The sequence below is a fragment of the Pinus tabuliformis genome, chromosome X (assembly GCF_031772625.1).
Source record: "Pinus tabuliformis cultivar Carrire ecotype Pingquan chromosome X, CPIR1, whole genome shotgun sequence".
Lineage (NCBI taxonomy): Eukaryota > Viridiplantae > Streptophyta > Pinopsida > Pinales > Pinaceae > Pinus > Pinus tabuliformis.
This window is the reverse complement of record NC_142308.1, coordinates 1,521,329,233-1,521,353,822: the sequence shown is the minus strand read 5'-3', so window position 1 is coordinate 1,521,353,822 and position 24,590 is coordinate 1,521,329,233.

Sequence of the window (24,590 nt, the reverse complement as noted above, 5' to 3'; positions counted from 1 at the left end):
TGAGGAAGATTCTGGAAGCTTCCTGGGTCTTGACACCTCGTGGAATGAACTTGCCACATGTCAACTCTCGCTCAGCGCAGGTAGCCAGTGTTGGCTTTGACATTCAGCGCAGGTAGCCAGTGTTGGATTTCACATTCAGCGCAGACAGCTAGTGGAGCCACTGAATTGATCCTGAATTGACTTGTTTTTGAGCAGTTTCTGGTGGAGAACTTTTGTGAATTGCTGTGGTTTGTTAGCCTTGTTCCTCTAGGGGTAGGAACAACATGTTTAGGGACTTTGGATCCCTTAGATTATGGACATTTCATGCTCAATGTTGTAAGGCACAAAAATGTCTATAACAGTTGCCCCCTAAAGTATGAGGCTGTTTATCGGGCGAAATGCTTTATCAGGGGGATCTGAAGTTCATCCAATGCTGGGAGGAGACCTGTAATAAGATACAATACAATACATTATTTTTCATACTGCTTTCATGATCTAGCTGAGGCGGGCATTCCCATGCTCAGCTTTATAAATTCATTTTTCTGTACATAGAACAGACAATCGTCTGATGGTAGACTGATAATTTTGATGAAATTATCATCCTTTGAGTAGGATGATTATCTGTTGCAATGATGTACATGTCAATGTCTTTATCTTTCCTGAATATATATCGCATCCCGGATGGATGAAACTAGATCCAGGGTCTTCAAACTCATTCGATCTTCACTCTAAGTACAAGTCGATCCATGTGAGAAATGTTCTGAAGTCGAACATGGAAAGACATCGCTTGATTACCGGTCAATGATGTAAACCGTTAACAAGCACGAGAGGATTCACCGATAATGATAATGACCTTCAAGGTACTGCAGTACAATTCACGTGGTGTGAATAAAGGACTTGGTGTCAAACACGACGCAAAATCTTTCGGTCGAAGGTCATTGATGTATACCTGTCGCCGGAAGTGAGAAACTTGCCATTAAGGCATGCAAGCTTCAAAGTACTGAAGGGGTTGTTCCTAGATCAACTTCTTGGATAATGAGCTGATGTCGACAAGAAGCGATCCGTCAAAGGAGGGCCTTAATGAATCCGACATCAGTGACACGGAACGGAGCTAATGATTTTGATGGAGGTGAAAACGATCTGTGACATATGATTCAGGGTGGCGGTCATGAAAGGATGAAGGATAATGTACGGCAGTGGATGGGACACGGTTGACTTTTCTGAACGACTTCTCTTGAACATATGGCGACACTGATGTGATGGATCGGTAGCATTACCCCAAAATATGGATGGTATGGCGAGACCATAGATGTGACTGGTGAATGAAACAACCCAACCCGATTGTGGTACGGAGGAAAAGTGTCATGTTCAAGAGCGACTTGCTACCATCAAAGTTTTCTTGAGTTTCTCCCAATTTTTCCCCAGCCATTGCTGACGAGTACCTCTTTATTTTTGTCAAGCTTGAGGAGGATAACATATGCTTGTTCTATAACCTGCCCTTCGGGCAAGCCCATCGCTATGTTTTAACGAGCCTAGCGATAGTGAAACTTGTTCTCGTCTAAAGACAAGTTTGTTGCTATTTAATGATTTTAACGAGTCTAACGACAAGGATAACTCGGTCCTTTTCATTTTTAGAGAGTCTGAAAAGGTACATAAAGTTAACTCCAAAAGTCCTTTTTCGTCATCTAATCCATTAAGTCCGAAAAAGTATAAAACAATACAGAAGGGATGAGTTTTCGATAGTTTTAATGAGCCGAATAAAACAAGCGCTCCATTTTTTCGTGCAATAATCCCTCAGGTCCAAAAAGATTAAAATCTAGAGGAGGGATAGCTCTTCCTATCCCTTTAACGAGCTGGAAGGCCAAGGACTCGCCAATATTTTCATATTTTACGAGTCAGTTGAAAAGAGCTTAAAGAAGACTCGTCTTTTGAGGAACGAGTGATAAAAGGGTTAGCAGTTGATTCCTGGTACAGGTTGGAATTTTCCAATCACGGCAGTGTCACAAGGATGGCTAGGTGAAATCACTCTTCGCAGTTGTTCCTCGAAATGGGTAAACAATCATATGGAGGTGAATGATCGGCCAAATGAAAAGTGGAGGTGATGGTGCAAAAACGACCAAGGCTTTAATGGCTGATAAGGTTACATTCACAGTGGTTATTTACCGGGTAGGTTCATTTTTTATTTTAAAATGAGCTTAAAAGCTGGTGGAAACACTTGCTCATTGCTTATGTTTATTTTTTAACGAGCATGAAGTCCGCGTTAAAACTGCTCGGATCTTGCGTTTATTTTTTAACGAGCATGAACTGTGTGCTAAAACTGCTCGATGATAAGTTTGCATGCCCCCAGCATAACAACGCAAATCGAGGTGCATGCCCCCCAAGCTTCATTGCATTCAACTTGGTGGTTGGAATGAAGGTTTACCTTTGAGATTTGAAAAGGGGATTTGTTTCATTTTTTAATGAGGTTGACACAGTAAAAGAACTATCCTCATGACTCCTTGTTTCATTTTTTAACGAGGTTGACACGAGATAAGAACCATCCTCGGAATCCAAATCCATTAGATATAGAAGGTTTCATATTCCACTGTGGCCACTTCCGCCATATTACTCAGAGGCAGTAGGGCAAAAGTACCCATTAAGGCAGGGTCTTTTAGGAGACCTACTCCGATATTTTGGAGCGAATGATTGCTTCCATGGATCATTGGAATGCTTCCAGTAACTTGAGAACCGTTGGGGAGGAAGTTTTGTTGATCGACGATTGTAATCCCTCCTTGGAAAGGGAATGCAATCTTTCTAAAATAGGTCGACACAACAGCTGCCATGGCATATATCCATGGTCTTCCTAGTAGGATGTTGTAATCAAGATTTCCATCGATGACTTCAACATCAATTTATACTGTTTTTCCCCCTAGTTCAACTTTCAAGTTATTTAGGATACCGTATGGGGTATATGTCCTTCCGTCGAATGCTTTTAACGTCGTCAAAGATCGCGACAAGGTTGGAGATCCTAAAGTTTTCCAGCAACTCATCGACATAATACATGTAGATGCCCCCTCATCAATAATTGTTCGATGAATAGTTTTGTTGAGGGCTTTCACTTGAATAAGAAAGGCTAGTTGGGCTGGTAACTGAGGATCATATCCTTTATGATTAAAGGCCACAAGATTGGAATCCATTGGGTCAATTTCACCTATTGCTCATAATAAAGCTTGCTCTTGGGAGAGGCAATTTTGCGGTACCTCAAGCGTCGACATAGCGGATGGCGATTGGGCCAGGTCCTCTATTATATTATAATTCTGTGATATTTTTGCACGAGGATTAAATGTCGACTTGTATACTACTCCCTTTGGCGACTTTATCATTTGTTTAGGAATGGTGGGTGGCACAACTTTGGTCAAAGTTGTTGTCGAACTACTAGGTTGTTCATTAGCCTTGTTGTTCGACAGCTTTGGATTCCTGTAATCTTTATTCCTCGTCAAAGCATCATTTTGCTGCTTTGATACAGACAACATAAGCACTTGGGATCGGGAAGCATTTTGATTAGCAACCAGTTCGGTTCCCGGGCTTGGGAACGGATCAGTCAACACAGCTGAGGTTTTCGAACTCTTAAAGAATCTTTTAAGCTTAGCTTTGTATGGACAATCTGCTGTCCAATGATCCTCATCGCATATATGACACCCCGCAGGGGGTTTCCTTTTTCTCCCTTTATTTTTCTTCTTGCCCCCTGGTTGCTTCAGTTGTTTGCCCTTGTCGTCCGACACGGCACTTACTTCCGAGGCAAGAAGTTCCTCATTTTCATTTTGACCGGAAATCTTACGGGCCTTTTTAGATATAGCCTTTGTCGATTTCATGTCTGTTGCGCCAATCACGACATCGCCGGCATGAGAGTCATTGTTTGATTTAGGAGGAGGAGGAATTGAGAATTCCGGTCTAGGGGCATCAGGTATTTTTTCGTAGAGCGTGCCGGACTGAGTGTAAACCAAGTCCAGATATTGCGCACGAGCGATGACTTGCTCTTCCGTTACGACTCCCCCCTTTGCCACATCTTCCGTGATGGCAGGAAGTAATGACTTGATAAACCATTCAGCTAATAGCTGATCGGGAACGTACGTTTTTACCATCCTACGACGACGTTGCCACTCATGTATATGATCAGATATGTGAGTGGCCGTTGTCTGTTTGAAGTTGGTTAGGAGTTCCGTTCCCATTTCATACCTTATGGGTAATTGAAAATGGGTTAAGAAAGTCGTGGCTAGGGTACTGAAGTTGTCGAATGAAGCTCTAGGCAATTCGATATACCATTTTGCTGCCGGACCAGTTAACGTCCTCTAAAAAAGGCGAAGCCTAATCGAATCATCATTTAGGGTGTTTGATGAACACCACAGATGAAAGGTCATCACATGATTCGACGGATCTTCACCCGGATTTCCATTAAATTTAGGAATATCTGATGGAAGTTTATGGGGAATCGCTGGCCACCAAGGGGCATAAGCAATTGGATCATTCGTCAACCGGTTTAGATCTGGTAATTCTAGAGTTGCTACAAAGGGCAACTGTTGAGTCAGGTTAGGCGAAGCATACCCAGGATAAGATGGAATCGCCTGAGCAGTGGGTCTTTGCATACCAGCATAATGTATTTGATGCTGGCAACTTTGAAAAGGTTGATGGGCATAACCATTATAATATGGTTGCTGGTAACCACTTTGTAAATGCGATTGCCCATTACTTACAAAGACTTGTTGCTCAGGTCCTCGATATGATTGCTGGAATGGGGGTTGTTGAGTTTGAACCATCTCTGGTTGTTGAACCATTTGCTGTTGACCAATACTGGATGATTGACCAAGATGAGGAGTCATAGTACTTGTTTGATCCTGAGTCGCTCCAGATAAGGAGGCACTAACCTGAGGTTGTGATTGAGTCGTTGAGACAAGAGGCTGTTGTATTGCAACCTGAGGCTGTTGGGGTTGACATACAACATGTAGCGCTTGTACTTGCGACGCAGTCACCATAGCAGGTATAGTGGGAATATTCGACACAGGGTGGACTGGTTGTATTGAATATACAACCCTTGGTTGCTGAGGCAGTATTGGTACCCAACCGCTGGATGTAATTCCAATTTGACCTAAACTTTGTTGTAAACTCCCATATGGTTGTTCTCCGGGAGGGAACAATGAAAAGGCCTACTGCCCTCCATATGGTGGCAATCCAGTACTTAAAGGGTAGATTGGCCTTTGAAGACACATTGGATCAATTTGTTGAGTTTCAACATAAGAAATACCAGATAATAATCCGGATGAAGAAATAGGAACTAACCATGTCGTCGAAACAGTCTCTGGTTGGACTCCGGCTTGTTGTTGACAATTTTCCGGGACAGATGGTATACCAGCGAACATCGTTGGAGTAGCAGCAGGAGGTTCTGCTGCTGCTGCGTCGGATGACACAATCCTGGATGTCGACGGTTGTTCAGACATATTTAATCTATCCAAAAGATTTTCTAGCGATTCTACAAGAACTTACGATGAAAAGAGACTAACTTCGAAGATCAACGAAGGAATGGTGATGATTATTCCGTTTAAAATAAATTTTAACAACGCTTGGATACAACTTGCTTTTTCAATTTTAGAGAGTCGAGAAAAAGCAAAAGATGACTCTAGTCTCCTTCGATGTTTTAACGAGCCCGAAGTGACAAATGCTCGGATGGACTTTTTCTGTTATAGAGTCTGAAAAAGGCCAAAAGGAACTGCTCTGGAGTTCTAGGTAGAGGGTGTGCCAAACCTTTCGCAAAACCGCAGAATACTTTTTAGGGTACGGGCGGTTGATCTTCCTGAATGCTGTGTTCAGTGCATTGCGATCAGTAGGGCCGCCGACACGGCTTCCTAAGGATAAAGGTTTTATGCCTATAGGGGTCTCCCAATATATACGCGACGGTACGTGGGAGCACAATCCGTACTGGCGCTATCGTCCCTCAGGAGGAATCACCCACCATCAACGAGATCGACAGTCACCAGGCTTTACGACGCCGGAACACGTCTCTAGCCTAGACCTCTATGTTGTGCGTTATGTTGCAAAGCGTTGTTAAGTTCATTCAATTTATTTTAGGTTGATCTTTTTAGAAGTTTGCCTTTTGAGGTTCACCACGAGATGTATGATATAATTCCTAAATGCAGTCTAAAGATGATAAGCAAGCTTTATATCTTTTCAACTTTGAAAATCCTAGCTACTAAGGGAAAAGAAAGACACCATCTTTTCTCAAAGAGCAATCAACACACTCTAATGCACTTTTCCTAAATCAAACATGCAAACTATCAAGATGCAAATTCACAATGCAGGTGTTTGTTTTCCGCTTTCTTAGTATTGATGCCTACAAAGAAAGCTTTTTGTACAACTTTGAATTTGCTTTTAAATGACAAATACAAACAAGTTTACTTTTCCGAAATCAAAGAGGGTAGAAGAGATTACAACACTTAATGATTTCCGAAATGAATACTTGTTTCGACACTTAAAAGAGACAAACTCAAACCAAAAGCAAAAGTAAATGTATAATCAACTACAAATAGCCAATGAACTCTCTCCTAAGATCACAATCAATAGATCTGAATCAAGGGCTACAGGATGACTGTTTCACTCTTGCAAAGGAAAACTGTAAATGACGCCACAAACACATAAAAACACTCACAGTCTTTTTGTACAAAAGGAGGCGGAATTTAAGCAGAGAAAAGGAGTTATCAGACTGGTACCTATGCTGGTTACAGGCTGCAAAAATCAGAGATCAAAACAAGGCAAAACAGAGCAGAGAACCCCAGCTGCACAAGGCCTAACTGGATTAGCGCAACCTCAACATAGGGGTTTTGACATTCAGCGCAGGTAGCCTTCACGGGACTTGCGTTGAAATGTAGAACCTCTTCACAAGGGTTGCGCTGAAGGAGAAACGAGAGTTTCTCACTGGGTTCTGGGTCACAGATTGCTATTTAATGTACAACTTTAGGCCAAATAAAAGCAACAAGCAAGGTGCAATCAAAGGGATTCTTTGAGGGAGTACAAAGATCTATCAAAAAGGATCATTAAATCATTTGTGAGTCCATTGTTCAGATCATAGACAAGTCCAGTGATTGGATCAAAGCAGCAACTGTCTACTTTGCATCTGGGAATAGCAGATGCAGTTCGATTGTTGCTGTCGAGTCTATGAAACAAACAATGATAGAGACACAAATAAAATGACTAAACAGATCTCCCCAGTGGAGTCGCCAATTTGTTGTGGGGAAAAATGCCTATGCAGGACGATCCTATCCACCTAAGGTGTGACAGTGCCTTAGCAACAAACAGAGACAACTATTCTAGTATTCTTCCTTTATGAATTAAGAATGAAGAGAGATGGATGGACTAACTGGTGTCTTCCGTTCGTCCCTCGATCCAGTTTCTCTTCTCTTGGAGAGTTCCCAGTTACATGCCTTCTCGCTTGCCCAGCTTCAAGAGGTTTCTGCAAGATCACAAGAAGAGAACACTACACAAGACATGGATTCATATTCATAACTAGTTCAGGATTAGAAATAAACTAAACATACTAATGCAATCATACATCAAAAATACATCATTATATAGGAGAAACCAAGATAGATTTATTGATGAATAACAATGTTCAGGAAGAGATACAACCCAAAGGGCTCCAATCTAGCATCTCCTTCCCAACAAATGGAATTCCTATCTTCACCCCCTTCAAAGCATTAAGCACCCAATGATTCCAATCTCAAACCAACAACAATTCTTTGCAATAACAAAATTCCAGCCTCCAGATCTCATGGAGGAGAGATCCATATATAGATGTTTGGAGAGAGGATGAGTCAGCTTGAGATCTGACTAGTGTCCTCTCCCTCTGTCAGTTCTTGATTCCACTTGGAGGTTCTTGCTTCCACTTGGAGATTAGGAACCTCTTACTCATCACCAGTCGAATTCACTGAGGCAAGTGTCATTGAGGAAGATTCTGGAAGCTTCCTGGGTCTTGACACCTCGTGGAATGAACTTGCCACATGTCAACTCTCGCTCAGCGCAGGTAGCCAGTGTTGGCTTTGACATTCAGCGCAGGTAGCCAGTGTTGGCTTTGACATTCAGCGCAGACAGCTAGTGGAGCCACTGAATTGATCCTGAATTGACTTGTTTTTGAGCAGTTTCTGGTGGAGAACTTCTGTGAATTGCTGTGGTTTGTTAGCCTTGTTCCTCTAGGGGTAGGAACAACATGTTTAGGGACTTTGGATCCCTTAGATTATGGACATTTCATGCTCAATGCTGTAAGGCACAAAAATGTCTATAACACTAAGTCATCCATTTCCCAAGTGCCTTCCTCGTGCCCAAATTTCTTCCACTTCACTTTAACATTCTCTATTGCCCAATTCTAGGTCTTCAGGTTCATTCGCTCTAATATGCATAATGGTTATGTATGGAACTGTCACTCAGGTTGCACCTATAGCATATGCCAATCAATCACATGATTAGAGCCCTTCACATTTTTTTAAGGAAACATGGAAATTATGATTAAATTTAATTGATGGAGGTAAGGCTAACGCATAGACCACTAATCCAACCTAGCGCATAGACCACTATTCCAACCATTTCAAGGATATGAAAAGGCCCACAATATCAAGGTGCCAACCTGGCACATGACCTAAAATTCAAGGAATTTTACTTGGACTTAGTTGTGAAGTAAACGTGTTGCCCAACCTGGAACTTTTATATGCTCTATACTGATCTTCATAGATTTTATCCCTATCCCATGCCACCTTAAAACTTTTCTTTATGATCTAAAATTTTTACTCCATCTCCTCGAACATATTAGGTCCAATAATGACCTTATTCATTGGGTCACTCTAGTTGATAGGAGTATTGAAACTCTTCCCATAGAGTGCCTCAAATGGGCTCATATTTATGGATCTTGGTACTCATTATTGTATGTTAATTCTACAGGTGGAATATACTTTTGCTGGCATTATGGCATGGGATTGGAGCTATGGCACAGGTGTTGTCCTTGATGGCAACTCTCTTTGGTAATAGATCTCAGTTTAGGCTTTCAGAATGAAGGAAAAGACATATACGCAGGTTCATCTAGACGAAGACGCGTATACACGTGGGTTAGACGTTTCAAATATGCGTATGCATATACACGCACTTTCATGCAAGGAAAAGCGCGTATATGTTGGAGAACTTACCTTTGGTCCGTGGTAGTTAGTACTTGGTATTTGAACCTATGGTTTTGGACCATGGTACCTCGTCAGAAGTGTTGATCCCAGGTATTGGGTCTGTGGTATTTGTTTATTATGGTTTTGGACCGTGGTATTGTGGAAGGCCTAAAACTATAAAAGAAGAAGGAGATCATGTGGCAAAAGATCATCTGAATTATTTTTGAATATCTGATAAAGTGTTAGATCTGGAATAATGGTAATTGGGTTATGGTGTAGATCTGGATCTGAATGAAGGAGGAACCTTAGCGCAAAGAGAAGGATAAGTTCTCTTGATGGATCATAATATTTAAGCTTGAATGATAGTATCTCTGTATGATTTCGATCTGTTACATGTGGCGCTTGATTGATCTATAAAACTGATAATCTGGGTTAATTGGTGTTTGAATACCTGAAAGAGCGAATTATTCTTTATAGATCTGTACGCAGGTTCAATGAAGCGAAGGCGCATATATACGCTGGCTCAGTGAAGTAAAACAATGTGTACACAGTTTGTTCCATACGCAGAAGCATATGCACGCAGGTTTCAGGTTATTAAAGTAGCGTATATATTTTGAGTTATGATATTGCTGCTTCTGTTTATTGCTACAGTGTTCTAAGTTCAGATTTGGTGTGTGGTTACTATTACTTTGATTTGGGTACATTCGTCAGAGAAGTGTTTATTTTGATTCAGTTTTGATTGGTGAAAAGGTGATTGGGTGATGCAGAAATTCTTGATGTTTGATTGATGCTATTTGTGGATCCCGTCTGAAAATTTATGAAACGTGGTCCTTGAAAGAAAGAGAAGGTTGTAGCCTTCTGTAGGCCAGCACCTGTGTACTAGTATCTTGGCTAGTGTAAGAGCTAAGGGGGTTGTAGCTCCCTTCCAGGAGAAGCTGGAAAACGAGAGAGAGTTGTAGCTCTCTGCAGGTTGCAGCCTGCGTACTGGTAAAGGACTGCACCAGTACAATTGTAAAAATAAGTTTCTAATTAAAGAAAAGATAGAGACGAATTGCAACAGGTGGTTCTCACCCACATTGGGTTTCCACCTTATATCTTGTGTCCTTGTGTGCGATTGTCTTTATTCTCTATTTTACTGTTTCTAGTTACTGGTTAGTTGATACTTAAATACAGATTAATGATCAACATCAGAAAGATAAAGTAAATTAAAGGGTTTGCATTGTATACGCGGGTTTCCTTCTGTATAGTTGCTTATATACGCAGGTTCAATTAACTGAAATAGCTTATATCATTTGATTTTGAAAAAAGAATAATTGACTTGATAATACTGATTCACCCCCCCTCTCAGTATTATTTCCAACAATTGGTATCAGAGCAGGTCCTTCAGAAGAAGCTTGATCACTTGAAGGAAGATCATTCATCATGAGCAACTATGAGAGGGAAGCATCAATCAGGCCACCGATTTTTGATGGGACAAAATTTGTATATTGGAAGGTAAGAGTTAGTGCCTATCTTCAATCTCCTGGTACAGAAGTCTGGGATATCATAGAAACAGGGTATACTTTTCCATCAGCAACTCCTACAGATTTGGCTGAGAAGAAGAAATATGAAACAAATGCAAAGGCAGTCAACACTCTATTAGGATGCCTATCTCAATCAAAAATTTTCAAGGTTATGCAGTTTAAATCTACAAAAGAAATATGGGACAAGATTGTACTGAGCTATGAAGGAGATGATCAGGTAAAACGACCAAAACTTCAAACCCTCAGAATTCAGTATGAAAATCTCAGAATGTACAATGATGAAAGTGTGCCTAACTATTTTCTTCGTGTAGATGAGATTGTTAATTGTATGAAAAACTTGGGTGAAGAAATAAGAGAGGCTGTTGTGATTGAAAAAGTTCTAAGATCTTTCTCCCCTAGGTTTGATTCTAAAGTTTCTGAAATAGAAGAAAAAGGGAATCTACAAAACCTTAAAATGTCACAATTGCATGGAATTCTAACTCCTTATGAAATGAGAAAAGGAGGTCCATCAGACAAGAGAGAAGCTACCTTCAAGGCTTCCGGCAAAGGAGATTACTATGAGTTGGGAAACGTGTTAGAAGAAGAAGAAGAATCAAATTTTGTCAAAATCTTCAATGGGGTGCTGGATGATTCCGAGGTAAGTTACCTTTCAAATGCTTTGCTTGTGGAAGATTCGGTCACTATGCTGCCAAATGTCCTCATAAGGATAATATTGACAAGGGGAAGGAACCTATTAGATTGAACAAGAAACAGAATGCAAATAAGAACAACTATTACAATCATGAAGATAGTGATGGACTTCCAAATAGTGATGAAGATGAACAAGGTAATGATTATAAAATTTTAATGGCTTTTGAAGATGATGATTACATGGATGCTATAGATGAAGAAGGTTTTTATGAAGAGATTTCTAATCTCAAAATTTGCTTTGAAGAGAAAAATGTGATTATTGATTCTCTGCAATGTCAATTGGCTGAAAGGGAAAAACATCTTGAAAAATTGGAATGTGAAATTGTTGGTCTTAGAAAAGAGATTGAGAAAACAAAAGCTCTTAATCTTAAATTTGTTAAAGGATCTAAAACTTTGGATGAGATCATCAATGTGCAGCTCTCTCCACTAATCAAGACAGGTTTGGGATATAATGGAGAAGCATCTCAAGCATCCACCTCCAAAAGTTATCTTGATGCAGCAAGGAGGAGCGAGCAAAGGCCTAATAGAAATCATTAGGTAAATCAGGGACAGTTTACCTCAAGAATGAACAAATACTATCAAGAAAATCAGGGGCAAACTACCTTAAGGACAAATAGAAGCTACAACCAGCCACAGGTAAAATCTTCCCAATTTGCCTCAAGAATGGATGTTGGTATAAACTACAATCGGTTGGATGATAGATTTGATAATCGCAGAATTTTCTTCAATGGGAAATGTTTCTCTTGCCATAACTTTGGTCACAAAGCAGCTCAATGTGTTGCCTATAAGACAATCATGACTAGAGAAGCTCAAAAACAAAGAAGTATGTCTGGAATCACGAAGAGGACCTATAACAATTTTTCCGCCCTTGAAAGTGAAATTGAATGTTCTATTTGTAATAACTTCGGTCATGAAGAGTCTGAATGTAGGAGCAGGTTTCGGAAGACAACTCAGAAGGAACAAACCCCAAATGCTAGAACATGGAGAATGAAGGAACCACAACTAGAAAGATGTGGGATAGCTTTCTATGCAGAAGGACAGGAAAATCTATGGTACATCGACAGTGGATGTTCGAAGCATATGGCAGGTGATAAAGAAAAACTTGAATCATATAGTGCTTTACAAAAGGGAAAGAAAGTCTCTTTTGGAAATGATACCCCTGCAGTCATAAAAGGAAAAGGCACTGCTCATTTGAAAGAAAGGGTCAAAGAAGGAAACGTTTTGTATGTTAATGGCTTGAAGCATATTCTCTCAAGTGTCAGTCAGATGTGCGATCAAGGAACCGAGGTAATATTTCGATCAAATGGATGTAGTGTTTGTGATCTTGATACAGGAAAAATAGTGATCAAAGGCAGAAGAACTCCAAATTATTTGAAGAAGGACAACAACAATGCTATTTGAGCAAGGATGATGAACACTGGTTATGGCACCAGAGGTTGGGGCATCTAAGCTTTTCACAAATAAGGAAAGCATGCAAATACCAGGTAGTTCGTGGTCTTCCAGATATCAAAATTCCAGACAACACTATATGCAAATCATGTCAGTTTGGTAAGCAAACCAAAACTAACTTCCCTGAGAAGGAAGGATCAGCCAGCAAGCCTCTTGAACTAGTCCATATAGATATATGTGGTCCTTTTAGGACAAGGTCACCTCGAGAAGAAGAATAATTTATATTATTCATTGAAAACTTCTCCAGGATGGTTTGGTTAGGACTTATGAAACACAAGGACGAAGCACTCGAAAAATTCAAATCTTTCAAAGCCTTGGCTAAAAATTAATCAGATCACAAAATTAAGTGTCTTAGGTCTGACAGAGGTGGGGAGTTTACCTCAAATGAATCTTTCGATTTATGTGAAGAACATGGAATAAGAAGGGAATTTTCTATGGCTAGGACTCCTCAGCAAAATGGAGTGGTGGAAAGGATGAACAAAACGGTCCAACAAATGGCTCGTGCTATGCTTGATGAATTTAGAACTCCCGCAACCTTCTGGGGTGAAGCTGCATTTGTTGCGGTTGTTATTCTCAACAAAACAAATGTTCGAGTGAATAGCACTCAAACTCCTCATGAGCTCTGGTATGGTGAGACTCCTTTAGTAAAGCATTTCAAAATTTCTGGAAGCAAATGCTATATTAAGAACAATGATGAACAACTTGGCAAAATTGAACCTAGAGTAGATGAAGGCATTCTCCTTGGCTATTCTCCCCACAGCAAGGCATATAAGTGTTATAATAAAAGACTTGGAAGAATTGTTGACAACATTGATGTAGTGGTTGATGAAAAAGGATACATTCCTAGGCAAGTAAATTATGAAAATATCGAAGAGGATGAAGACTACTCTCCAAATCAAACTGATGATGAAGAAGAACCTCAAGAGGCATCAGAGGAACAAATAAGGATAGAAGAAAAGACTCCATCCAGGTACGTTCATAAGAATCATCCAGAATCTCAGATTTTGGGGCAGAAAGAGGCAGGTGTACAAACAAGAAGAACAATTGCAGAAGCCTCAAGCTATTTGGCATTGCTCTCCCGTTGAGCCACAAAATGCAAAAGAGGCATGCAAAGATGAATGCTGGGTCAAGGCAATGGATGAAGAACTTGAGCAGATCAAAAAGAACAACACTTGGGAGTTGGTTCCTAGACCAAAAGATAAGAATGTCATAGGGAAAAAATGGATCTTTAAAAATAAGTTGAATGAAAATGGAGAAGTAATCAGAAACAAGGCCAGACTTGTGTGTAAAGGGTATGCTCAACAAGAAGGAATAGACTTTGAAGAAACTTTTGCTCCTGTTGCAAGACTTGAGGCCATCCGAATGTTCCTTGCTCTCTCAAGCTTTCAGAAGTTCAAAGTATTTCAAATCGATGTGAAATCAACCTTTCTGAATGGAGATTTAGAAGAATAAGTATACATTGAGCAGCCAGATGGTTTCATTCTTAGGAATGATCCAAATCTTGTATGCAAACTGAAAAAGGCACTCTATGGTCTTAAACAGGCTCCAAGGGCTTGGTACTACCATTTGGAAAAATACCTTCATCAACAAGGTTTTTCAAAAGGATCAGCAGATAGCAATCTTTATATAAAAATTGAAAATGACAAATTGCTAATACTTGTTGTGTATGTAGATGATATTACATTTGGCAGCAATGAAGAAGTTATGAGTCAAAGCTTTGCCTTGGTGATGCAGAAAGAATTTGAAATGTCTTTGCTTGGAGAACTGACATACTTTCTTGGATTGCAAATCCAACAAAATGAAGGCGGTATCTTCTTGTCTCAAACCAAGTACCTCAAGCAGATTCTAAAGAAGTATGGCATGGAAGATTCGAAACTAGTGTGTACCCCTAAGGTTGTAGGATGCAGTCTCAGTGCAAATGATGAATCATCAGCAGTACATCAACCAATCTATAGATCTATGATTGGAAGTCTACTTTATTTGACAGGTACCCGACTAGACATCATGCATGCAGTGGGAATAGTTGGAAGATTTTAGGCAAATCCAAAGGAAACTCATCTTCAGGCAGTGAAGAGAATTTTCAAGTATCTTCAAGGAACTCAAAACTATGGCTTATGGTATCCTAGAGATACAGATCTCACTCTTCATGCTTATACAGATGCAGATTGGGCTGGAAGCGTGGATGATAGGAAGAGCACAAGTGGTGGTGCATTCTTTATGGGTTCTAGATTAGTATCTTGGTTTAGCAAGAAATCGAGTTCGATTGCTTTATCTACAGGTGAAGTGGAATATGTGGCCGTTGCATCTTGTTGCACTCAACTTCTTTGGATGATGCAAACCTTGCAGGACTTTCAAATCACTTGTGCACCACCTATCTCCATCTTGTGTGATAATACAAGTGCAATTAGCATTTCAAAGAACCCAGTCATGCATTCAAAGACCAAGCACACACCGATCAAGTATCACTTTCTCTGGGAACAAGTTTTGGAACAAAAGGTCAAATTAGAGTATGTTCCTTCTAAGGAACAAGTTGCTGATATTCTCACCAAACCACTGCCAATGGAGACATTTGAATACCTCAGAAAAAAGCTGGGAGTAGTTGATGCATCATCTTGCTGTGAAAATTCATCTGTTTTAGAGAAAAATGGGTGTACACGAGTTGCCTGAGGAGGATCTGCGTACATACGCCAGTTTGTGCAGAGACAGCCGCGTATATAGAGGTTTGATGGGTATCAGTAGGGACATGCTCTGGTTGAAGATATTCTGATATGGGTCTGACAGAGACCATCCGGCACAGGTTCAGGGGGAGCAGATAATCTTCTAATAATGCATTGTTGGCATTATCTTAGAAGCTTTTGGTTCTAGTTCACAGCTATTGTTGGTTTCAGATGGAACAGAGGCAGAGGGAGAATAGAAGGAAATCTTGGTGGTTGATCTGAATGGTGATTGACAGATGCTCTTGCTATCAGTTATTGGTGACTTTCATAAGTCTTGTTCTAGATATTTCGTCTCTATGTGATGTATCTCTTCTGTGGTATCCCTTTATGGTGTCAAGGTCATGTAACGACCTATTTTGGTTTCCCCACTATGCCTGGGATGAACGTGTAATGAACTTGGTTGTCATCTATAAATTTCTGATGTATCCCCACTTGGATGGGTGATGGATGTATGTATTGAGTCTTTTGGTGATAGGAAGGTCTTTCATGATGTATATGTCTTGGTTCTTCTTGAAGAACATCTTTTACAGATCTTGCCTACAATCAGGGGGAGCATGGTCAGCACAGTAGGGCAGAATTTTCAGCATGTAGTCAGGGGGAGCACAACCCTTTGCCCTTGATGTCAAAGGGGGAGAATGACTTTGAGGATTTTGGGTTGCCATCAAGTCCAAAGGGGGAGATTGTTGGCATTAGCATAGGATTGGAGCTATGGCACAGGTGTTGTCCTTGATGGAAACTCTCTTTGGTAACAGATCTCAGTTCAGGCTTTCAGAATGAAGGAAAAGGCATATACGCAGGTTCATCTAGACGAAGATGCGTATACACGCGGGTTAGACATTTCAAATGCGCATATGCGTATATATACACTTTCATGCAAGGAAAACCGTGTATATGTTGGAGAACTTACCTTTGGTCCGTGGTATTGGTTTGTTATGGTTTTGGTCCGTGGTATTGTGGAAGGCCTAAAACTATAAAAGAGGAAGGATATCATGTGGCAAAAGATCATCTGAATTATTGTTGAATATCTGATAAAGTGCTAGATCTGGAATACTGGTAATTGGGTTATGGTGCAGATCTGGATCTGAATGAAGAAGGAACCTAAGCGCAAAAAGAAGGACAAGTTCTCTTGATGGATCATAATCTTTAAGCTTGAATGATAGTATCTCTGTGTGATTTCGATCTATTACATGTGGCGCTTTCTTGATCTATAACACTGATAATCTGGGTTAACTGGTGTTTGAATATATGAAAGAGCAAATTATTTTTTATAGATCTATACGCAGGTTCAGTGAAGTGAAGGCACGTATACACGCTGGCTCAGTGAAGTAAAACAACGTATACGCAGTTTGTTCCATACGTAGAAGCGTATGCACGCAGGTTTCAGGTTATTAAAGTAGCGTATATATTTTGAGTTGTGATCTTGCTGCTTCTGTTTATTGCTGCAGTGTTCTGAGTTCAGATTTGGTGTGTGGTTACTGTTACTGTGATCTAGGTACAGTCATCAGAGAAGTGTTTATTTTGATTCAGTTTTGATTGGTGAAAAGGTGATTAGGTGATGAAGAAATTCTTGATGTTTGATTGATGCTATTTGTGGATCCAGTCTGAAAATTTATGAAACATGGTCCCTGAAAGAAAGAGAAGGTTGTAGCCTTCTGTGGGCCAGCACCTACGTACTAGTATCTTGGCTAGTGCAAGAGCTAAGGGGGTTGTAGCTCCCTTCTAGGAGAAGCTTGAAAATGAGAGAGAGTTGTAGCTCTCTGCATGTTGCAGCCCGCGTACTGGTAAAGGACTGCACCAGTACAATTGTAAAAATAAGTTTCTAATTAAAGAAAAGATAGAGATGAATTGCAGCAGGTGGTTTTCACCCACATTGGGTTTCCACCTTATATCTTGTGTTCTTGTGTGCGATTGTCTTTCTTCTCTGTTTTATTGTTTCTGGTTACTAGTTAGTTGGTGCTTAAATAAAGATTAACAATCAACATCAGAAAGATAAAGTAAATTAAGGGGTTTGCATTGTATACGTGGGTTTCCTTCTGTATAGTTGCGGATATACGCAGGTCCAATTAACTGAAGTAGCGTATATCATTTGATTTTGAAAAAGCAATAATTGACTTGATAATACTGATTCACCCCCCCTCTCAGTATTATTTCCAACAACTTTTCCCACTTCTTAGGTTTGTGCATCACATACATCCTCTCCATATCCTCAAGGATTTTGTTTGTCCTTTATATTTTCTAATATATCTATGGATGTTACACTATACTAAATGTTAATTATTTCCTGAAGCCTGCAAATATTTCCTTCCAAAACCTTGAAGTGAACTTAGAAACTCTCTTTGAGATAATTTTCTTCAGAAATCTATATAAACTCACAATATCCTTTATGAAAGTTTGAACTACATAACTAGCTAAAATGGTGGATTTGACCACCAAACAATGAGCCACTTTCCTCAACTTGTCAATCACCGCCATAATGGCATACAATTTCATGGACGTTATAGATAAATTTATAATGAAATCCATGGAGATCAGCTCCCACTTATATTCCTAAATGGGAATGGGTTGCAATAGACCTCTTGGATGTTTTCATACAACATTCATTTGTTGACATTTTATGCATTTAAAAGAAAAATTAAATTCTTCTTTCCTCAAATTTACCCAATAATAAATCTTTGTAATGACTGTGAGAGTCTTTTGGTACAACAAATGGCATGAATATGGCTTGACATGAAACTCTTTCATTATGAGCCTCTTTAATTCATAATTCATAATGAGACGATATTCCTCATCCCCCCCATCTTGTCACAACTTTTATTTCACTAATTGATATTTCTCATCATGTTGTCCTACATTTTTTACCCTTTCTACTAGGTCCACTTCATAAGATAGCACGATCTCCATGTGATTCAATTGAATACTTATATTTAGTTCATCAATAAACTTATTATCTTTTCCTTTCATGTACTTTATATCAAAGTCAAACTCAATAATTAGGGCTAGACATCTAACTTGTATTTCATTTGGATAAGGTTCACCAAACAAGTACTTGAGACCACTATGATATTTCATGAGTGTGAATCTCTTTCCAAGGAGGTACTGCTTCCACATATTCAATGAATGAATAATGGAAGGTAAGTCTAGATGATGAGACACGTAGTTCGCTTCATGCTGATTTAATTTGTGTGACTCATACAAAACTATCTATGCCTCCTGCATCAATAATTCACCTATCCCTTCGTTATAGGTATATGTACATACCACAAAATCCTTGTCTAGAACTACAACCCTCAACATTGGTGCATTTGTGATAAACTCTTTCAAATAGTTGAAGCTTGCTACACACTTAATTTTCCACTCAAATTTATTTTCTTTTATGTACACGGATGTGAAGAGACAACGTATATTAGAGAAGTTACCAATGAACCTCCTATAGTAACCCTCCAATCCCATGAATGATTTTTCCTCATTCACATTCTTCGGTGTTAGAAACTCCATTATGGAATTGATAGTTTCTATATTAACAAGTATCCCCTCCTTGGAGATTATCTACCCCAAATAGTGTATCTATGACTAGAACAAATCCCACTTGTTGATATTTTTGTAGATCTTGTGTTCCCTCAGTAAATGCATTACTACAAAAAGGTGTTTTTCATGCTTGTCTTTAGTCTTCTAGTACACTAGTATATCACCAATGAAAACAATCACAAATTTGTTTAAATAATGACACAACAAATTTTTAATTAAACACGTGAACGTGGGAAGGGAATTAGTAAGCCCAAAGGGTACTACTACAAACTCATAACGTATATATCTTTTCCAAAAATAAGCTTTATGGATGTATTCCTATTTGATGCATACTTGATGATACCAATACCTCAAATCAATCTTAGAGAATATTGTTTCTCCCCTTCGCTCATCAAATAAGTCATCAATTTGTGGTAATGGATACCAGTTCTTAATGGTCACTTTATTTAGCTTCTTGTAATAAACGCAGAGTCAAATTTAGCTTGGCCATATGTAACCATTATCAAGAAGCCATTTAAGCTGTAGTTTTAACTCAACCATCTCAGTGGTGCTCATTTGATATGTTGCCTTGGATGTTGGTGTTGCTCTAGGAAACAATTAAATAGAGGAATCAACTTCCTTGTGAGGAGGTAATCTTGGAATCTATACTAGAAACACATCCTCATACTGCTATAACATGTGTTACTTCCTCAAAATCTAGATTTCCTCTTACCCTACAACATCACTACTGTTTTCACTACTGAAACTTTGCACGGTTAATAATTTGCAGCCTTTCTCACAACTACATTTGGCCTGCATTATTGTAATCAACCTTATTGAAATTGTCTTTCTCTTTCCCTATAATACCTTTCTTTCTGGGGAATCATCGAGAAATTCAATTTCATTTTCATAACAATCCACTTTGGTTCTATGCATGTACAACCAATCCATGCCAAAAAATGTGTTGTATGCACCCAATGGAAATAATTTCAAATGTGATGATGTATGCATGCCAATGAGTTCAAATGTAGATGATTTCACCAAATTATTAAGTTTTCTCTTCATTCCTATTTTTAATTTAACCAAATATGGATTTCTGTGCAATTCCTTGGCCAAATTTCATCTTCTATGAGCTCGAGGCTAATATAGTTATAGTTAGAATTGGTGTCAATTGAAATGGAAACGAATTAATTTTGTAACTTGCCTTCAATCTCAATGATGGATGGTTAGTGGTTTGGATGGAAATCGTCCAAGACTGAATAAATTATCGGAAAATTATGAGCTAGATCACCCATTGTGCAAGCTTCCTAGGAACTATAAATCTTTTTCCCTACATTTTTCTAGTGTGGGTAGTCTCTTTTCTAATGTTTTTCACAACAGTTCCAACATTTTAATTACTCTTTGCCCTCGTGCTTGCGTTGATTTTTTGTTCGCTGATGTGCATTACTTTTGGTAGCTAGCACATTTTTCTACAAGAAGAAACTTATATTAACATACTACATTCTTTCGTTATTTTTCGAAATTTTCTTGGGCCATTTATTTTTATTTGCAATGTTATTCTTTTTCTTTTAGTCACTTTTAATTTCTAGTTTTTTTTCTTGCTCATAGAATTATTTCAATTTCCTGATAACACCGTACAATGTTTGAGGTTCTAACAATTTAATTCAGTCTTTAAACATCACAGGTAGCCTATTAATAAATATTTGGATTTTGGCCTTTTCATCCTTGAGATATGGCACATATCTCAGTAGTTCTAGGAACTTGGTACATACCAATCATCTGTCATTTACCCTATCCCGAGTTTATAGAATTAAGTTTCTTTTTTGTCATAGTATCACTCTAACAAATATTGATTCATGAAGAGCTTCTCAAATTCATTCCAACTCAATTCTTCTTCATTGATTCATCTAACATCTTCTAAATATTCCCACCATGTGTCTACCTTTCCCTTTAGACTATAAGTGAAAATCTTGGCTTTGATGTTTTCCGAAAAATTATGGATTCTAAAAATTTTATTCATGCCAAGAAGCTAAGCTTCTACATTTTTAGGTTTCATCATGTCGCCATGAAATGTGGATGGCTTGGATTTATTCAATTCCTAGGGAATATAATCCTTTTCTCTTCTTCTGTGATAACGATGGCAATGATGAGAGTGATTATGGTTCCTCCTATTAGTAGATCTAGAAGGTATACTAGAATCATGCACAAAAGTGTTGGTACTTCCTTCTAGGGTACTCAATCTGCATTTCCTCTCACAACATTTTCACTTTCCCACCTGTGCCTCTGCTTGGACCTACTAGAATCTGCCCCATTTTTTTGTCTTTTTACTCTTGAAGGATCCTCTTTTCTCTTTGAGTAGTCCACAACACGGGTTTCCTTTGCCTCTGCAAACATGAGAGGCTTGATAAAACAACTACATCTATCTCAGCTTGCCTCTCTTGAGATCTCACTAGCCTTTCATTTTCTTCCTTGAATATTTTGACTTTAACCCTTAGGATCTTCAAATTACATCCAATCAAGAGAGGGTACCCCTCCCTTTGGCCCACTTATTTTTTTTCTTCATTTATCCTAGCCTCTTCATTTCCATGTTATAACTAATCAAAACTATACTCCACCATTTCGGTCCTCATTCATGTGTCTTCCACTATCTTTTGTTGCTTGTGATGTGTTTTCAATCAAACACAATTGTTAGATACATAATAATAAAGATAAATAATAATAAATCATGTCCATAATCCTTATTTTGTCGAACCATTATGGAAATTTGGTTACAACAAACAATCCATATCAACGCATTATTGTTTGTAAATCAACAAATTATTAACATCAATGTACACAAAGATACATACTCAACAAAATATTTAATTGTCAACGTAATTGTTAACTTATGAATGGTAGTAAAAACATATCAACTATTAGACCACATGTTGACACCTAATCTTCATGATTGGGGAATTTGTAAAATAGATAAATCAGGAATGTGAATAGTCATCGGAAGATGAACTGAACAATCACTCCTAATGTATAAAACAATAAAATACCTATGGAATAAACACACGAATCAGTTTTTCTGAGTTTTCTACCAAACTGCAGTTACTGCCTGGCCTGACATGGTATCAGAGCCAGTTCTAAAAATAGTTGTAACTCCCTTATCCCTGCCACTGCCTCTGTCCTGAAATGCTCTGCCTCCATTGCATTGCATTCATCTGATTACTCTGTCCTGAGCGCTGCCTCTCTGCGCATGAATGTGTTGGTTATACCTTGACTGGTTGCATCGAACGATTGAGTGGAAGCATCGGTTATACCCCTTTTCGCTGCCTCTCTGCGCATGAATGTGTCGGTTATACCTTGACTGGTTGCATCGGTTATACCCCTTTTCGCTGCCTCTCCACACCGTATACCACTGAGAAAAGGCTCTGTTGATTGTTTTCGCTGCCTCTCCACACAATTTCTGTAAATCATTCGGTTGGATCTATCCATCCATAGCGTGGAACAGATACTGAAATTCCGTAGCCTCATCATGCATCCTCATTTCAGCGCAATGTTCGGCTCAGCTATTGTTAAACACGATTCTGTAGCAGTCTCACTCACCAAACCAAGAGCGTAAGTCGACGGGCAGTTGCTTCGCATCAACTTCCTGAAAGTCTGTGTCGAGGTGAAGGGTGCATATAAGAGTTGAAGGACCATGTTTGACTAAATGTTATGTATGGATGGTATGATATGAGTTCCACTGTTAATGGCAGTGCGCTTAACCAATTTGACACAAAGCCGTATGGTAAACATTGCAACTGGTTTGAGACCGTGTTGTGTTGACTGTGCTCAGTGCCTTTGAATTGGTCGTTCTTACTATGCATTGATCGAAAAATTGTTTACGCATAAGTGATTTTCGTTCTTACTATGCATTGATCGAAAAATTGTTTACGCATAAGTGATTTTCGTTCTTACTATGCATTGATTGAAAAATTGTTTACGCATAAGTGATTTTCGTTCTGAATCTTCAATGATCTGAATCTTCAACGACCACTGTATTTTGATCTTCATTTACAAAACAAGAAGTGTAATTTTAATAATCTTTCACTTGGTGGAGAGGTTCGCAAAATTAAGGTGTTGATCTTCTCGAGAGAACTGTGTAAATTGCTTCGTCGGAACAACGGTGATAGAGATGGGGATATAAAGTCCTTTCCGTTGCAGAAATTGCAAGGCAGTGGAATGTTTGTGGGGCATTCTCTACGTTCTTAGAGACCGTCATTATATGATATTCCAGAGGTAATTTCTTTGTCGTGATGGTATTAAACAAAATCCACTACTCTCACTTTGGGATAGAGGCCTGATTGATGTGTAAACTAGTGCAGTGGGGATACTTCAATATGATAAGCTGCAGGCTTCATTAAAAATTTTCGTTTACTGAGATAGAGGAATACTGTTTTTGCTCAATACACAATTTGTATATTGATATGAATAGTTTATTTGTAACGAAGGTCTACAATTATATCTAATGCCAATACTTCTATCAAATATTAGAGGGATTTAAAATATATATATATAGTGCATAAGGCTGTAACATAAGGAAGTTTTTTTATCAGCAGAAGTATTTTTTTAGAGAATGCATTCAATCATCTCTATGGTAGGAATAATTCTCACTGGCAAAGAGAATTATCCTGAATGGTCCCAGATGATAAAACATACCCTCATCTTCAATGAGTTGTGGAAAGGAGTGTGTGTCAGAGAAGGAGACAATGACCAAGTGCAGCCTACATCAGACAAAGAGCTCGCCATTTGGGAAAACAATAACAGCAAAGCCTATGCATTAATCGTAGCATCTGTAAATGAAGAAGTAAGTCGCCATATTTCATCATATTCAATTGCCTTTGAAGCTTTACAAAAACTGAAAGAACTCTGTGACTCACATTCTGGACTTGATGTTGTTCAGCTCATGATTAAACTCTTCACTCTTGAACTGAAAAATAATGATCCTCTTGCTCTTGCATCTGAAGTAAAATCCATAATGCACGATATCAAATCCACTAAGGTTGAGCTGGATATCCCTCTTATTGCTTTTCTCAAGGCACTCTATCCTACTTACTCCAATTATCTTGAGTCTTTACAAGCAAATGGAAATCTTAAAGATATAACCTTTGACTCTCTTGTGAAAAAGTTTGCTGAAAGAGAGAAAGCCTTTGGAAAGAAGACAGTCCTTGAATCTTCTGAAGAGACTGTTTGCCTTGCTCATAAAGAAAAGCATCCTGCTCAAGGTTCTACAAGAGGAAGAGGTGGATGAAGAGGAAGAGGAAGATACTTCAGAGGCAGGGGGCAGACATTCTCAATGAGAAAAATCATATCTGCATTGCATTCGCTACAAACGAAATAGATCACATGATGCTTCTACATGCAAGCTACCATGGGACAAAATTCAGCAGAAAAGAAACCAGCAGAAAGGTAAAACTGATGATAGACAAAGGTAAAGCACCTGAATCCGGTCACTATATTGAGGCACAATGTAACATTGGAGTAAATGAATATTTGTTTAATGCTTCACTTGCTTCTTCGAAAAATGATTGGTT